Source organism: Episyrphus balteatus, chromosome 1, assembly GCF_945859705.1.
Source record: "Episyrphus balteatus chromosome 1, idEpiBalt1.1, whole genome shotgun sequence".
In the NCBI taxonomy this organism is placed as follows: domain Eukaryota; kingdom Metazoa; phylum Arthropoda; class Insecta; order Diptera; family Syrphidae; genus Episyrphus; species Episyrphus balteatus.
Window position 1 is genome coordinate 61,130,017 of NC_079134.1, and position 12,621 is coordinate 61,142,637.

General features: G+C 30.1%; 1 long non-coding RNA gene across 2 annotated transcripts; it reads left to right on the forward strand.

Annotated features, from left to right (window-relative positions):
* Positions 1 to 280: 280 nt before the first annotated feature.
* LOC129907054 (uncharacterized) lies at positions 281 to 4,366 on the forward strand. 2 transcript variants are annotated; one of them, XR_008770949.1, is made up of 4 exons: positions 281 to 3,660; positions 3,733 to 3,968; positions 4,141 to 4,172; positions 4,263 to 4,366. It is a non-coding gene; the product is annotated as an uncharacterized LOC129907054 (long non-coding RNA). The 2 variants fall into 2 exon arrangements; XR_008770948.1 differs by having other exon boundaries at positions 281 to 3,968.
* The last annotated feature ends 8,255 nt before the right edge of the window (positions 4,367 to 12,621 follow it).

The following is a 12,621-nucleotide window of genomic DNA, read 5'->3' on the forward strand; positions in this document are numbered from 1 at the left end:
AAACCATAAAACCCAGTTTTGATCCATGGATGTCGGTTTTGTTTTCATTAATCGAAAAATAACGAATATTTAATCGTTATCCTGTATTCAGTATTAATAGTACAGGTAAAATAGTACATACAATCAAGAAATAAAAAAAAAATTGTTACACTCATGAAACTTGGTAAAAAGTTTGCTTTTGGGATAAGAACCAAGTACAAAAAAAGTCTATAAAAAAAAGTTTTGTGGAAGGGTGTTTTTTCGCGGACAAGAGGGAGGGGGTGAAGGTCAGATATATATAGAAAAAAATTGTTTGTCGAATATCATCATATGACACATGTTTTCAAAGTATTTTTTGATGCTGATTCTAATGACATAAAAATAAAGTCAATACGATTGCTCTAAAAAAAGTTATAGCCGATTGAAAACAAGGGTGCTTGTTTTTTTACTTCAACAGGTAAAATATAACCGAAACCCATGGGAAAAACATGCTACACTGACGAAATTCGGGATGAAGGTTTTAGATAAAGCAGGGGCAAAGGATTCATAAAGTTCTTAAAATTATTTTTGGTGAAAGGGTGTTTTTTTGATGGGTTAAGTTGTGTGTGAGGAAGGTATCATAACAGCTGACTTAAATTTTATTAATTTTTAAAACTTGGTGTAAATGTTTTGGTTGGTATAAGAATTAAGAATCTAAAAAGTGTACAAAATTATCTTGAGTGAAAGGGTGTTTTTTTTTAAAGAAATGATGAAATTCGGAATTAGTACCACAAAAACTAGGAACAAATTGTTACACCAATGAAATTTGGTAAAAATGTTTCATTTATAACAGAAACCAAGAACCCAAAAAGTTTATACAAATATTTTAGGTTAAAGGGTGTTTTTTTGGGAAATAGGGAAAAATCCGCGATAAGTCCGATAATATCAATGGTATAAATGGTACCCTTACGAAATTCATTAAATATATTCTCTTTCCAATGGAAATTACGAATAATGTAAGTCTATAAATTTTTTTTATGTCAAAGGGTGTTTTTTTTAGAAGTAAAGAAAATATGGGTATATTTGAAAAAGTGTGTAATACTAGATTAATATTGGGGGTACCCTATTGAAATTTAGCAATTATGTTACTTTTAAGATATGAAACAAGAATCTAAAGTGCCTATAAAAATATCATGGTTGCCAGGGTGTTTTTTTGAGTGAAAACAAAAATGATGGGTCACCCTAATGAAATTTGGTGAAAACATTGAATTTGGGATAGAAAGCAAGAATAAAGAGTTTTCATAAAAAAAATTTTGGTGAAAGGGTGTTTTTTCAAAGAAACAGTAAAATCTGCAATTTGTCCCAAAAAGCCAATGATTTATTTTATTTATTGTTTTGATGACAAATTAAACGTTTATACTTCAGTTCTTAGACGTTTTACACGAATCATTGGCTTTTTGGGACAAATTGCAGATTTTACTGTCTCTTTGAAAAAAACACCCTTTCACCAAAATTTTTTTTATGAAAACTCTTTATTCTTGCTTTCTATCCCAAATTCAATGTTTTCACCAAATTTCATTAGGGTTCATTTTTGTTTTCACTCAAAAAAACACCCTGGCAACCATGATATTTTTATAGGCACTTAAGATTCTTGTTTCATATCTTAAAAGTAACATAATTGCTAAATTTCAATAGGGTACCCCCATTATTAATTTAGTATTACACACTTTTTCAAATATACCCATATTTTCTTTACTTCTAAAAAAAACACCCTTTCACATAAAAAAAAATTATAGACTTACATTATTCGTAATTTCCATTGGAAAGAGAATATATTTAATGAATTTCGTAAGGGTACCATTTATACCATTGATATTATCGGACTTATCGCGGATTTTTCCCTATTTCCCAAAAAAACACCCTTTAACCTAAAATATTTGTATAAACTTTTTGGGTTCTTGGTTTCTGTTATAAATGAAACATTTTTACCAAATTTCATTGGTGTAACAATTTGTTCCTAGTTTTTGTGGTACTAATTCCGAATTTCATCATTTCTTAAAAAAAAACACCCTTTCACTCAAGATAATTTTGTACACTTTTTAGATTCTTGATTCTTATACCAACCAAAACATTTACACCAAGTTTTAAAAATTAATAAAATTTAAGTCAGCTGTTATGATACCTTCCTCACACACAACTTAACCCATCAAAAAAACACCTTTCACCAAAAATAATTTTAAGAACTTTATGAATCCTTTGCCCCTGCTTTATCTAAAACCTTCATCCCGAATTTCATCAGTGTAGCATGTTTTAACCATGGGTTTCGGTTATATTTTACCTGTTGAAGTATAAAAACAAGCACCCTTGTTTTCAATCGGCTATAACTTTTTTTAGAGCAATCGTATTGACTTTATTTTTATGTCATTAGAATCAGCATCAAAAAATACTTTGAAAACATGTGTCATATGATGATATTCGACAAACAATTTTTTTCTGTATATTTTTGACCTTCACCCCCTCCCTCTTGTCCGCGGAAAAACACCCTTCCACCCAACTTTTTTTTATAGACTTTTTTTGTACTTGGTTCTTATCCCAAAAGCAAACTTTTTGCCAAGTTTCATGAGTGTAACAATTTTTTTTCTTTTAAATGCCTATTTTACCTGTACTATAAGAACTTATTCTTAAAATTTAAGAATCTGTTCATACTTTTTATGTTCGAAATTCATATTTTCCAAAAGTTAAGAAATAATTCATTAAATATTATGAAAGTAGGTATACATATTAGACCGAGAGCCCACAGCAAATTGTGGGAGTGGAGGTATAACCAAAATGTGAGTATGCAGTTCTATAGCCTTATGCTCTCTAATAACGAATTCAAAAGTCTAGCAGATTTAAATCGCGGCATTATATGGTTTTCGGAGGGTTAAACAACGCGACTTTTCAAATTAATGTGAGTAGGCTAAAATATCACAAATTCACATTTTGAATATAAAAACTGATGCTCTGTCATTTCCCCTAAGCCTGAATACCTCAATCTTGGCGATGCGACAAATAGAACTCAAGATATAAGCTTTTTAAACCAACCATATCTGCTCTTTTCTTGGAGAGATTCGAATACGAAAAAACAAACAAAGAATTAAACTGAAAAGTCTCCAAAACATAGCCGCTTTCACAGCTTATATCTTGGGGTCTAATGATTGCATCGTAAAGATTGATGTCTTCAGGCTTAGGGGAAATGACAGAGCATCTGTTCCTGTATAAATAATATGAAATAGTGCGAATTTAGCCTACTTATATGAATTGGAAAACCCACATTTTTCAACCCCGTGAAAACTATATAAAGCCGCGATTTAAAGCTGCCAGACTTTTGAATTCGTTATTAGAACGCATAAGGCTATAAAACTATATACTTACATTTTGGTTATACCTCCACTCCCAAAATTTGCTGTGGGCTCTTAGACTATATAATTTATGAAAAAATTCTTACGTTTTGAGTGTTTAAGTATATTTTCTTAAGGTCTATGTATTTTTTCATCAATCTAGAAAATAATAACTGTTGTTTTGAATCTATGCCTAAGAAGGTTTTCTCTGCAGATTTAGTTTAAAATCTGATATTCAAAGTTGACGGTCGTTGTCGAAAGAAGTTTGTGAATAAAACACAATATTTATTTCCCGTTGCCTCTTCCCCATATACTCAGATAAGTATAAAAACATAATTTGTTAAACATTTCTTTCTTTTATATATTAAATATATTTAAAATTTTTTTGTTATAGGTACATTATTTAGATACTTTTGTGAAACGAGTAGGCACGTGAGTAATCTTCAATTTAAGACCATGATAATTTCGAAAAAAAGCGAAATATAATAGAACCGGCAAAAGGGCACTAAATACTGCACCGTAAAAACCATCTTAAAGGCTATTTGCAACAGATCCAGTACACCCGAAGTTGTCATTGTCATTGTCATCAAAATAAAGCAAACACATCATGTTTGGAAAACATAGAATCTAGTAAGTGTTGCTTGTTGCATGTTATTTAATTCCTTTAAATATTTAAATTTTGTTTAACCTAATATTATCAACATTCCTCATATTATTTTATATAATGCTGTATCTACTTAAATTTTTTATATATTGTGATTTTTCCCCAACTTATTCAATTTTATATTGTTTTTTCTTTCAGCTGCAGAACCTAATGCTGCCGATTACAATAAGGTAAAAGATTATTCTACCTTCTATTTCGATTTTTTGAACCAAATAGTACATAGTCATTTTACTAATACAAACCTTTTTTTATCTTTCCAGATGATACATCAATTAAAAAAGAAAAATTAAATTAAAAAATAAATGTATAGTGATATTTATAGTGAAAGTGAACAATAAAACATTTTTATAACGTTTAAACTCAATCATTTCTTTTATTTTTAAAAACAGTTTCATTTCTTCGTTTTAGATTTTGGGTTGTTTTCTTTTGCTGTTTCATTGGAATACAATTTTTTTCAGGAACAAATTAAATGCTTGGAATGGTAATGTATATTATATGCATCTATATAAATAAATGCATACATTTTAATGAAAAGTGTATTACATTTTATGAAAACAATCATAAAACTTTAAGAAAAATTCATAGTTTTTATGATTTTTTTCATAAAATTTAAGCAACATTTCATTCAAATTTTTACGGAGTTTATGAAAAAAATCATAAAATTTAAATAATCTTTAAATGTAAGAAACTTTTAAATAATCTTTAAATGTAAGAAACTTTTCTTAAACATTGTTCAAATTATAAGAAATAATTCTTAAATTGTATGAATTTTTCTTAAAATCTAAGAAACTTTTCTTAAACATTTTCAAAAATTTTCGAATTCGTGTATGAACGGAATTCATAAAATTTAAGAACTTATTCTTAATTTTTAAGAAATATTCATTCCCTTATGAATTTGTTCTTAAAAAGATTCTTAAATTTAATGAATTTTTACATTGGCTCATTTGCCATGAATTTTTAAATTAATTTAATGTACAAATTCATTAATTTTATGTACCTTATTGGTTCAATGTAGGGGGTGGCCCAATGTTTATTTGAAAATTTTATTTTTCCCATACAAGAGTGGACCACTCTAGTGAGTAGTGATAAAAACTGTAACGGTACGAGGGAGCATCTTGGCAATATTTAAAGAATTTCTTGTAGAACTGGGCGAGCAGCTATGAAATGGTAAATGTCTTCATTCTTTTCACTCTCTCGTTACAGATCAGGTCGATGAGGTGCAATAGGTCTGTCTGGGTTCGTTTTGGACAAAAATATGAAACCTGTCAAATTTTAAGGCCATATTATTCACTAGTTTAAAAATAAATCTGGACGCAAAGAAATTCAAATCCACAAAAATAAATCCAAATCCATAATGCTCACTACTTCAATCCAAACTTAAATCCAAATAAATTTAAACTGCTATGCTCTCTGGAGGCCTGTGGCCTGATTAACGAATAACGAGGCGAATGAGAGGTTTTGTATTATTGTTTTCGCTTTTAGTCCAGTCATTTTAGGTGTAATCTGCGAAAAAATTCGTACTAGGCTGAATTTTGGGGTAGGTACACCTTTATTACGGCGTTGCGTTGTAATGAAGATATGAAAAATCGACATTGATATCCTGTCGGCTTAAAAAGCTGTAAGGGTCAAAAGGATACGAAAAGTTTTCTGAAAATATCTCGCGCCCTATTGGTCAAAGGTTATTGTAAAAATTGTTCATCGTAAAATTATCTACAGGGGCGTATACAGGTTTGCTTCTTGGGGGGGGTCATGCCAATTTTTTTTTTTTTTTTTTTTTTTTTTCAAAAGTTTTGATAGCAGGCATAAACCTGAAAATGGGCTTTTTGAATTATTAAAAATTAAAATTTGTGCGTCTTGCATTTCGAATCGAAAAGTTCCGAATGTAGTTCTAAAAATAACCAAACAAAAACGGTATGAGATTCGTTTAAGTTTAGCGTTAAGCCTTAAAGCCTAGAACGCTGCTGATGTGAAACGAAATTTTTCGTCGGTCTCCACAACGAAATGCTTGCGAAATCTGGACCGAAAAATACTCAAAAATTGCAAAACATAAGTGAAAAAAAGCAAACACGCATCGCAGAAAGACATGCAATGACAAAATGAACAACAAAAACAAACAAAAAAAATCAAAATGTCATTTTTCCACACACAATGAATGTCCCCGGCAATTGTTTGTGTGCGAAAAAGAAGTTTAGACTTTCAATTTCGTTGTGCCGAACAGCGTACTACAGAACGAAAAGTTGAACGAAATTTTTGGTTTACCATTTCGTTGTTTCATTTTTGTATGGGATTTTTCGTTTCTCATCAGCAGCGTACTAGGCTTTAACTATGACCAATTGAGGCTATCCTCTCCTAAAAATAAAATGTGCTGCACGAGTACTTCGATTGAATAATTTGCCTTAAAACAACTGTCCATTGTTTTCCGCTAGCCCAGAAAGTTAAAATAAAAATCGTTTTTACTTAATAACAGTTTTAACTTTTGAATTAAAAGTCTTCCTAACCTCAGGCAAACGAATCGCAAAGTTTTGTAAAAAAAATTGCATTTGAAAATATAATTTTTTTTTAATTTTGTTTTAAAATTGAATGGGAATTTAAAATTCCTCTATTAAAATAGTAAAGACAAAAAAAAATATTTTGGCGATATTTTCGAATTCGTCCGTTTTCAGGTATTAATCAGCGATTTACAATATAAAAAACATTCAGTTGTATTTATTAGATTAAGCCCTGCTTTTTCAATCGTCAGATAGACTATCAGAAGAATAAATGTCACTATAAAAAAAAACTTTTAATCCTAGGAATAAGCTCTAACTAAGGTTTATCTAACTATTCAAAAAATTAGCCCTAAGTGATATTTAATAATAATATTTAAATTGCCTTAGATAATGTTGCTTACATTGCTTCTATAATTGGCTGGCCATTGATGATTAACAAATCGATAGTTGTTTCAAAAAATGCAACAGATCTAGCAAATTTAGTATGTACAAAATACTGTCATATTCTGTAAGCAAACAAAATTCACCAAATTTTATCAGACGAATGTATTGAACTGAAACATTGCAAAAAACTAAAAAGATTTGAGAAATGATATCCTTCTTTAACATTTTGCCGATGACGAATTTTATCAACAGAATTGACCTCCACACAGCAAGGCCACAGAAAGCTTCCCTATTTAAAACATATTTTATTCACTTCATCATATAAAAAAATAGAAGAAATGGCTGCTTCTTTTATTTGCTGGTAAGCAGTGTCTTGCCCTTAAGATATTATTTTTGTGTGCCTACCAGATTCAATTTCTTTTAAAAAGCTTTGAATATACAGTACCTTAGCATATTATTAGGCCCAAGCGAAAAAATACAATTTTTCGGTTCAGTTTTTGCTCAGTTTTTAAAGTTTTTGTCGAGATATCTGGAATTTTTTTTTGTTCCATTTACTTGCACATATCATGTAGATACGGATTGGCTTGAAAAAAGTTTAAAAATTCATACTTTTTGATAAAAATAACGTACAAAAGGGGATAAGCTCCAAAAAACTTACCCTATGGAATTCACGCCCGGATAATTACCAGACCGGTCCAATACTTAATTTCTTGTACCGAGGAATAACGTGACCTTCTTAACTTTATGGCAAGGACCCAATCTTGCATAAATATAGAAGTTTCGAGCCTGGAGCCTATTCCGAAATCGTAGAATCAAAACGTTCCCAAGCTCCTTTTTGTGTTGGTCTGGAGTTATGGCGTTTTCAATAATATAAAAAGAATCTCATCATTTTCCTGAAATAGTAAAACCCCCAATAATGACCAGAGGATGTTTTTTTTATTGGAATAATGTACTTTGAATAGCTGTGCTCTTCTGGTCGTATAAAAAAGAAAAAAACAACCCCAAATCTAAGAACATTTTTTACTTTCCAGACGATCAGAGCTTCTATATTTATGTAAGATTGGGTCCTTGCCATAAAGTTAAGAATGTCACGTTATTCCTCGGTACAAGAAATTAAGTATTGGACCGGTCTAGTAATTATCCGGGCGTGAATTCCACAGGGTACGTTTTTTGGAGCTTATCCCCTTTTGTACGTTATTTTTATCAAAAAGTATGGATTTTTAAACTTTTTTCAAGCCAATCCGTATCTACATGATATGTGCAAGTACACGGAGAAAAAATAAGGTATGTACCACCTTATTTCTGGTACATTTAACTATAATGTAAAGTTAATATAGGGATGACTCCCCAATAAGATCAATTTTACCTTACTGTTCTAGTAAATTCGTAGCTTCTGATTTACTTTACAGTAAAGCATTTTTTAGTATGAATTTCAAACAAAAATTACTAGAAATAAGGTACATATTTTACCTTACTGTAATGCTGAAAATACTACTTTTTAAAGTACATAACTTGAACTAGTATGGAAGGTAAATAATTCATGAGTAAATAAAGCCAATTTCATATTATTAATAATAGTTTCCTAAAGAAAATTGTAGTTGATGAATCTTCCAATATTATAATAAAATAAAAGTAATAATTTATTATTGAAAAACATAACTTGGGTAAAATTACGCGCAATTGCTCCTCAAAGCCGTTTAGGAGGAAGTATGTGTGACCCAGTTATGTTTTTCAATAATTGTTATTACTTTTATTTTATTATAATATTGGTAGATTCATGCATTACAATTTTCTTTAGGAAACTATCATTAATAATATGAAATTACCTTAATTTGTTAAGAATATGCCTGCTGCAATTGCGGAAAAAACTATGCTCAAAATAAGACAAAGTAAGTCGTTGAAACAAAACTATATTTCCAAAAGGAAAAAAAACGCAATGATTTTAAATTCTGGTGTAAGACTTCGTGTCCAGAAAATCAAAGATTAAATCCTCGTGTACATGAAATAGTGCTCATCTATTAGACATTTCATGTTCTGACTCGTCGACATGCAAAAAATCATTTACATTGGAGGCTACAAAGAGAAAAATTATAGTTTGTTTTTGTTAATGGTTTAATTATTAAAAAAATTTCACACAATTACAAATTATAAAAACAAATTGGAAACGACATGTCCACTTACTTTTTACAATTATTCCGCACTTAACTATGATAAAAAAATAAAGGGATAACAAAATGGCGCACTTTTCAATGACAGTACCCATGAGTTTTTTTTTGTATCTAGGGTACTGTACTGTAAGGTAAAACTTGCAAAATCTACCCATAAATCACTCAAATACTTTTAACTAGAATTTTAAAGTAAAAAAAGTGATACAATTTTGTAGTTCAAAATAAATTTTACTTTACATAATGAAAATATTACTACAGGTAAAGTTTGTACTACTATATTTTGTTCACTATAATTTACTTGTAAAAATTACTTTACGGAGCCAGTAAAAGTTCAATACGTAAGATAAATTTTATTAAAAATCTAAGGTTTTTTACTTTAATTATCTTACTAGTCATTTGGAGTAACAAATACTAGATTCATTTTTCTCCGTGTAAATGGAACAAAAAAAAATTCCAGCTATTTCGACAAAAACTTTAAAAACTGAGCAAAAACTGAACCGAAAAATTGTATTTTTTCGCCTGGGCCTAATAATATGGCAAGGTGCTGTAATAGGTACGTATCCGGATTTTGTTTCCATACAAAACTCTACAGCACAGCTCAACTAATATAATCGAACGAATCAAAATAATCCTAATCCAGCATAGCGTTCGCTAAAAATATGACCACATCCCCAAAATATGGTAAAATAGTTTGTTTGAATACCAAAAACTTTTTTTACTTTTAATTTTCGTTCATGTTCTAAAATTTCAACGTTTTGAAAATAACACCGGCACACAAAATAAAAAAAGTGTCATGTACCAGGAACCACACCTATCTTTCTATATATTTTTTTGGGGCACTCTAAATCCGAATTTCAAGTCCGTTTGACCCTGTCACCCTCCAGTTTTTAGTAAAATGCAAAAAACTCAAAAAAAGGAAGTTTTTTGCCTTTTTTGGGGTATTTTTTACATTTTTCTCAAAACTGGAGGGTGACCGGGCAAAACGGACTTGAAATTCGGATTCAGCAGGTCCAAAAACATATAGAAAGATGGGTCTTGTTCCTGGTACATACAACTTTTTTTTTGGTGTGCCTTTCACTGTCGCGAAATGTCGCTTACATCCCCGGCACACAAAAAAAAAGTTCCATGTACCAGGAACCAGACATATCTTTCTATATGTTTTTGGACCCGCTGAATTCGAATTTCAAGTCCGTTTTGCCCGAACACCCTTCAGTTTTGAGAAAAATGCAAAAAACTCCAAAAAAGTCATAAAAATCCAAACAAAATGCAGTCACAGCTCAAAACTGGAGGGTGACCGGGCCAAACGGACTTGAAATTCGGATTCAGCGTGCCCAAAAACATATAGAAACATAGGTCTGGTTCCTGGTACATGACACTTTTTTTATTTTGTGTGCCGGTGTAATCTTACTCAAGAGATTTCAGTATCACATAAAAAATTCTTTTTTAAGTTCTGAGTTCTTGGGGGGGGGGGTCATGACCCCGTGACCCCCCCCCCTTGTATACGCCGTTGATTATCTAGAGCATATGCCTGTAACATTTTTTTGTAAAAAGAACCGTTTCGGGAGTAGAGCGCAGAGAAGGTGACTAGATTGCAGCCAAATCCGAAAAAATACATATTTTTGGTTTATTTTGCTCAATTTTTGAGGTTTTAATGGAAGTAGCTTACATGTTTTTGGTCTTAATAACTTATCTTATTACGTAAATACGGATTAACTAAAAAAAATAAAAATTTACACATTGGAATAAAAATAATAATTCAGCCCGCAGATTAGAGTTAAAAATGACTAAAATGACTGGACTATTTCGCTTCTATCGTTGTACCTTCCCATCGATTTACGACACCTTTTTCTTGGCGGATTTTTTTTCGTCCGAAGAAAGAAATTTTTGATGCTGTTTTTAATAAAAAAGTAGATATATTAAATATTCTTCCAATTATTTATTTTGTAAACATTTATCAACAACGCAAAAAAATAAAGAAACCATTTTTCAAAAAATTTAAAACACAAAATAAAAACACTTTCTCTAAGGTTCACTGCAGAAACTAGCGTTAGGGGTCAGTTATAGCTATCACTTAGAGCTGTGTCAATCGCGATTGATTCTTTCTTTTTGGATCGTTCACCAAAACGATTAATAAATTGATTGCAATCACCAGATTATTAGAGATACAATCATTTTTGAATCTCGTTCAAAGGCAAGAAAAAATCAGAGTGAAACAAGAGGGAACGTAATGTTTCGGAAATCAGAACATCAACAAAAAAAAAAAAAAATAAGGAAATACAAAAATTATTTTATTTGAAACCGAAAAGAAAAACATCCAAAATGATTGAAAAAATGAACGATTGAATAGAACGAATCATTGAACTGAGTTTTTAGTTAATTTAAATTCAAACCTTTAAATAGATTTAAAGGCTTGCAAAACTTCATAAAACTCATGTCCCACTTTGAAATAAATAAATAAAATAAAAAAATGAGTTTATTTGAAAGCAAAAAGAAGAGAATCCAAAATGATTGAAAAAATGAACGATTGAAAAGAACGAATCATTGAACTGAGCGTTTAGTTAATTTAAATTCAAACCTCTAAATCGATTTAAAGGCTTGCAAAACTTCATAAGACTCATTTCCCACTTTGAAATAAATAAATAAAATAAAAATATGAGTTTATTTGAAACCAAAAAGAAGAGAATCCAAAATGATTGAAAAAAAATGAACGATTGAAAAGAACGAATCATTAACTGAGTTATAAGTTGTTTTAAATTCTAACCTCTAAATCGATTAAAATGCTTGCAAAACTTCATAAGACTCATGTCCTACTTTGATATAAATAAATAAAAATAAAATTTTTATTTATTTGAAACCAAAAGAAAAGAAACCAAAATGATTGAACAAATGAACGATTGAAAAGAACGAATCGACTAATGATTTATCTTTTAAAATGAACGATTGACACAGCTCTACTATCACTAGTGTAAGTTCTAGGGCTGCCAGATAAAATTTCATTAATGTCGGGACAACAGGTCTTAAAAGTCGGGACAGATCGGAACAGCAGAAAAATACATGAAATCGAAAATTAATAAAAATAAAAATAATTAAAAAATAATAGAAAATGCATTTTTGACTTAATTTCAAAAGTATGAAGCAATTATTGGTAAAAATACCATTTTTTGAAAACTAAACTCAAAGAGAAATAAAAAAGTTGCCTTTTGAAAGAGGAAGTTTTAAATATTGTATGCGATTTGACAGTGTTTTTTTTTTTAATTTTTAATGTGGACTTTAAATGTAATTGAGAAAGAATAAATTGAAGCTAAAAGCTTTTTATGATTAAATTTTTAATACACAACAGAAAGTCAAAAAAATAATGGATCAATCATTTTACTTTACACACATATAATAAAAAAGGGAAAGCAATACAAAGCTGGCTGCGAATGTTCCTAGTAAGGAAATGTCTAATGTAATTAATTTATTTTCATATAGCAATCACTTTTATTTTCTTCCCCAAAGTTTCGAACGCAAACGGATTGTCGGGACAAAATCGGGAAATTTTTGAATCGGGACATAAAGGGACAGGGTCCAAATGTCGG